Source organism: Lotus japonicus, chromosome 6 (genome assembly GCF_012489685.1).
Source record: "Lotus japonicus ecotype B-129 chromosome 6, LjGifu_v1.2".
Classification (NCBI taxonomy): Eukaryota; Viridiplantae; Streptophyta; class Magnoliopsida; order Fabales; family Fabaceae; genus Lotus; species Lotus japonicus.
Genome location: NC_080046.1, coordinates 15,064,456 through 15,070,455, shown reverse-complemented (window position 1 = coordinate 15,070,455; position 6,000 = coordinate 15,064,456).

The window sequence follows — 6,000 nt, the reverse complement described above, 5'->3', positions numbered from 1 at the left end:
GAGATCCAGACTCTGACGATGAAAATGAGGTATTTGATTCTTTCTCAACTTCTGAACTTAAAGATGCTTTGTCTGAAATTATGGATAAATATAACTCTCTCTTGACTAAGCATAAAAGGTTGAAAAAGAATTTCTCTGCTGCCTCTGAAACTTCTGTTGAACATGAGAAAATTATTTCTGATTTGAAAAATGATAATCATGCTTTAGTTAATTCTAACTCTGTGCTTAAGAATCAGATTGCTAAGTTAGAAGATATAGTTGCTTGTGATGCCTCTGATTGTAGAAATGAATCTAAGTATGAAAAATCTTTTCAAAGATTCCTGGTTAAAAGCGTAGATAGAAGCTTGATGGCTTCATTGATCTATGGCGTGAGCAGAAATGGAATGCGTGGCATTGGGTATTCTAAACCAATTAGAAATGAGCCCTCTGTGCCTAAAGCTAAATCTTTGTATGAATGCTTTGTTCCCTCTGGTACCATATTGCCTGACCCTGTACCTGCTGAAGCTGCTAAACCTCCTCTTATAAAGAAATCTTTCTTCATGTCTAAATATCATGCAAAAATTCCTGTATATTATCCTGTTGAAAGACCCAAAGTTGTCAGAACTTCTGGGCTAACTAACAAGAAAGGACCCAGAAAGTGGGTACCTAGGGATAAGATTATATATGTTGCAGATATCTTCAATAGGTCCATCGAAACTCCAACCATGGAACTTGGACAGTGGATGCAAGCAACACATGACGGGAGAAAGGCATATGTCCCAAGATCCAAAACTTGAATCTGAAGGTGAAGTTAATCTTGGAGGCATCAGTAGAGTAAGATTTGGTCCAGTCAAAGCTAGCTGAAAAAGCTTGCAGAGATGAGCATGACTGTTTCAGATAGAAACAAAGACTCAGAACTTGACGAACCAGAAGCAACAACATCAGAAGATGCTACTACAACTTCTGACTTGCGTCATCAGAAGAAGAGTAGGTTCCTAGCTTCTCATTCTGAAGTATCTGAAGATGAAATTTTTGTCCAGAACGGAGATGTCACCAGAACCACACTTCTGCTCTCATCAGAAGATACACTAATCAGAAGCCAAGTATCCCTTGGTATTACTTCTGAGGGGGAGTATTTCGTCTTTTGCTCTTACTATTTTTTCCACCTTCATTCTTTTTGCTTATGACAAAAAGGGGGAGAACTTATAGTATCTTGACAACTCCTATTTTATTTAGCTCAGAATCTAGATATTACTAACGTTGATATTAAGTATTAGATTCAGGGGGAGCTTAGCTCAGAATCAAGCACGAGTCTTGGATTCAGAAGGAGCAAGATAAACTATACACATCAGGATAAGTTTTAACTCTGATACCTTATACTCTGAGTGTATTCAGTTTATTTGTTTAGAGTTGTTCATCAAAATACATGGTTTTGTCATCATCAAAAAGGGGGAGATTGTAAGATCAAGATTTGGTCATGTGGTACAACTCTATGTTTTGATGATAACAAGTATTTATTTGTGGATGAACAACTATGATACTCTAATGTTTGTCTTGAGTGTTTTGACAAACAGGTTCTGATTCTGACACCAGAAGATATATTCGTCAGAAGTTCTGAAGATCAGAGGATCTGAGGATCAGAGGATCAGAGGATCAGAAGATCAGAGGATCAGAGGATCTGAAGATCAGAGGATCTGAAGATCAGAGGATCTGAGGATCAGAGGATCAGAGGATCAGAAGATCTGAGGATCAGAAGATCTGAAGACCAGAAGCTCTGAGGGACCAGAGGCTCTGAAGGTTCAGAAGCTCTGAAGGTCCAGAAGCAGAAGTTACGAAGGTCAGAGGATCCAAGCATCCCTCTGACTCTGATCACCAAGCTTCACAAGTTCCAACACGAAGCATAACTCTGATCAGAAGTCAATGGTTAAAGGCAAATGTCTCTATCGAGAAGTACAAGAGCAGTGTACTATTCTGAAAAGCCTACCTACCAAGGTTCAGCCACAGCAGGTTCTGGAAGTTCCAGAAATGCCCTCCAACGGTCATATTCTCTCAACAGAAATATCCTTTGCACCTTGGACTATAAAAGGCTGAAGAAAAGAAGAAAGCTAAGAGAGAGAGAAAACAAAGAGCTGCAATACAAGAAAAGATTCAAGCCTCTACTTTCTTCATCTGTTCTTATTTAGTTTACACTCAGCTTATTTAGAAGCAAACCTTTGTAAACACCAACCTCAAACAGTTGTTTGATTTTCCTTAAGGGACCGGGTAGGTCAGTATCCTTAAGAAGACTAAGAGAGTGAATCTTAGTGGTGATTCCTTTAGGAGATCAAGGTTGATCGGATCCTAGAGAAGACTAAGAGAGTGAATCTTAGTGATAGCTAAGTCAGTGTATTGTTAGTCACTTGTAGGTTTCAAGTGCAGTTGTAACAATTATCTGATTAGTGGATTGCCTTCATTCTAAGAAGGAAGAAATCACCTTAACGGGTGGACTGGATTAGCTTGAGGGATTTATCAAGTGAACCAGGATAAAATACTTGTGTGCTTCTCTCTTCTCTCTATCTTTATCCGCTGCACCATCTATCTTAGAGAAACCGAAAAGATTTACTTTAAATCTTAAGGGGAAAGTTTTTATATTGAAAACGCTATTCAACCCCCCCCCCCCTTCTAGTCGTTTTTCACACCTTCATCTTATACTATTTAGCTATGAATCTAGATATTACTAACGTTTTCATTAAGTCTTAGATTCAGGGGGAGCTAAGCTCAGAATCAAGCTGTGACTTGGATTCAGAATGAGCAGAATAAACCACTCACATCAGGATAAGACTATTTCTAATTCTCTAAACTCTGAGTGAATTCAGTTTATTGTTTAAGAATTGTTCATCAAAATACTTGGTTTTGTCATCATCAAAAAGGGGGAGATTGTAAGATCAAGTTTTGATCGAGTAGTACAACTCTATTTTTGATGATTACAAGTTAACATTTTAGTATGAACAATTGTGGTGCTCTAACGTGTTTTCTGAGTGTGTTCTTAACAGGCTCTGACCTTATCTTAATCTCACACAAGAGTGACCCAAGCAACGCTTTCGCAATCTCTATGTTCAATCTGAACAGTAGAAAAGCTTCAGAAGATCTGAAGTTAATCAAGCTCTGACGTGGACTCAACTCACTTGAAGTTCTGAAGATCCAGACGTTCTGACAACCCAGACACTCTGAAGGTTCATATGTTCTGATGGTGTAGAAGACTCTGAAGATCCTGAAGCTGAAAAGTGGAGACTCTGAAGTCTAGAAGCAAAATGGCTCTGAAGACCAAGTACTTCTCCTCTGAGTTCAGAATCAGAAGGTACAACGGTCAGAGGATCCATGCTTCCCTCTGACTCTGATCAACAAGCTTCACAAGTTCCAACACGAAGCATTCCTCTGATCAGAAGTCTACAAGGTTAAATGTCAAGTCATTATCCAAAGTACAAAAGCAGATGTATTATCCTGACGACCTAACCTAACATTCTCAGCCACAGCAGAAGCTGGAAATCTCAGTTCTGCCCTCCAACGATAGCATTCCCATGCAGAGTTCAAACCCTAATCCTTGGAGTATATATAGAGGCTGAAGATTGAAAGATGCGGTTGGAAGAGTCACACACGCGCAAGATATATTCAAATCTTCTAAGCATTCTTTCTTCATTGAATTCATTGTGTTTACTACAAGCTTTTAAGAAGCAATTTCCTTGTAAACAATATTTCCTAAACAGTTGTTTAGTTTACCTTTAGGAGATCAAGGTTGATCGGATCCTAGAGAAGACTAAGAGAGTAAATCTTAGTGTGAGCTAAGTTAGTGTATTGTTAGTCACTTGTAGGTTTCAAGTGCAGTTGTAACAATTATCTGATTAGTGGATTGCCTTCATTCTAAGAAGGAAGAAATCACCTTAACGGGTGGACTGGACTAGCTTGAGTGATTCATCAAGTGAACCAGGATAAAATCCTTGTGTGCTTTTCTATCTCTTATCTTTAGCACTTTACTTGTGTCTCGAAAGATTTGTCAAAATCTTTAAGGTGGAAGTTTTATTCTGAAAACTCTATTCAAACCCCCCCTTTCTACCGTTTTTCATACCTTCAAGAAGTTGTGCATGGAAGTTACGAACCTAGAACAAGGAAACACAATCATCAACCCAAGCCCTACTAGAAGCAATCAATCTAATAACACTAATCGAAATCAGAAAGAAAGCTTTAAAGCTTCGGAGTTCCTATTTAGGCACGAATCGACAACAGAACTTCGTTCGCTAAAACGCGCATAACTCGAGCTATAGAACTCGGAATGACACGAAACCACAGCCAAAATTTCGACAACGGAAAGGGCTTCGCTATGGCTCAGGCCATACTAACCCAAAAATTATTTTTGGACACGGTACAGCTCCAAAAAAATTCGGCCACTTTAGAAATAGGGTTTCCGAACTTTTTCTTCGATCTAATTTAATTCCTAGGTATTCGTAGGTGATATCTAGGCCAAGGAAACTCTCAAAAATATTTAACGACTGAAAATACAACTTAGGGGTATTTTGGTCAAGAATTAATGACCAAAAACTCAAAATTGAAATTCTGAAAAACAAAATTGATGGGGTTGTTCACAACGACGTTTATAGCACTTAATCTCAAGGGTACTAAGCTTGGTTGCGACTTTCTGATAATAAAGTAAGCACATGTGAAGAAAAATGGGTTTTTAGTCAGATTTTCAGATCTACGGCGACTCGGTGAAAATCCGAACGATCTGACAGTGATTATAGCATGTTGGGTTGTAGTAGAAGATAGTTGGAAAGAAAAATCGAGGTAATCGGACATTTTTACAAAAAAACTCAAAACTTTGAGCACAGAAATAGATAGAATAAGCCGACAGAAAGCAGAAATAGAAGTAAGATTAAGCATCCTTACCTCTGTGTCTACGCGTAGCTTCCGAAATCAGGACGATCGGGCAAGGATTGAAGAAAAATCTCACTCTCTCTTTCTCTCTTGAAGCTCTCGGCCACTTTTGGGAAGAAATGAGAAATGAGAAATTTCTCATTTTTCCCTTTTTATAGGTGAGGCAAAAATCCGGAAAATCGATATTGGAGGTTCATTTAATTGAGGAAAACGTCTCAAAGACGGTGTGGGTCGATTTATGCCGAAAAACTACTTTTTGCAGTCGACGTCGGATGAAGAAACTTCCTTCAGGAAAAAGATCATAAACGTCGAAAGAAATGAGGCAACGCGGATGGAAACTTCGTTAGAAGCTCCGAATAGAAAAACTCTTCATTCAATGTCTTAGTTAAAGTTCCCGAGAAGTTAAAGTCTAGCTTCGGCGGACTTCCGGGAAGCGAAACCTAACAAGCGTACAGTCCAGGGTTTCGTATCGGAAAGCTGGTCATGGGAAAAATACTCAGAGGTTCTTATTCTCTCTTTAATTCTAAAATTCTCTTAAACAATGCTCTAGGAGCGGATATAGCCTTTTTCGGACACTCTCGACCTTAGTCGGGTGCGAATATGGCTCGTGCTATCACTCAAAATGACTATAGTGTCATCCTTAAACACACTGCGAACTTTCATCTTCACATTACTTGTCAAAAAGTCAAACACAAGTCAAGTTCCACTCACGCTTACACGGAATCCTATGCGTGAGCTGGAAATTAATTAATTATAAAATCCTAGGTCTTACAATTTAATTGTCACTTTTTATGATATTTTTGTATTGTAGAGAATTTAATTGTTTGACTTTTATATTTTTTTATCATATGAAATTTATAAAGAATCAAATTTCCACTTTTTCAAGTTGATAGCAATATGATTCAAGAACATGAATTTAAGCCCAAATGCAACATTTTTTCCGTTACAACATTTTGTGGCAGATATAGTGGCGATTTTAAACCGCGAGAAATTATGTGGCATGTAAAACTAGATGACAGGTAAAAACCGCCACAAATACATTTGTGGCATCCGGGAAGGCGGCAGACTTATGACTGCCATGTAAACAATTAATGACCACCACGAATTGTAAAAACA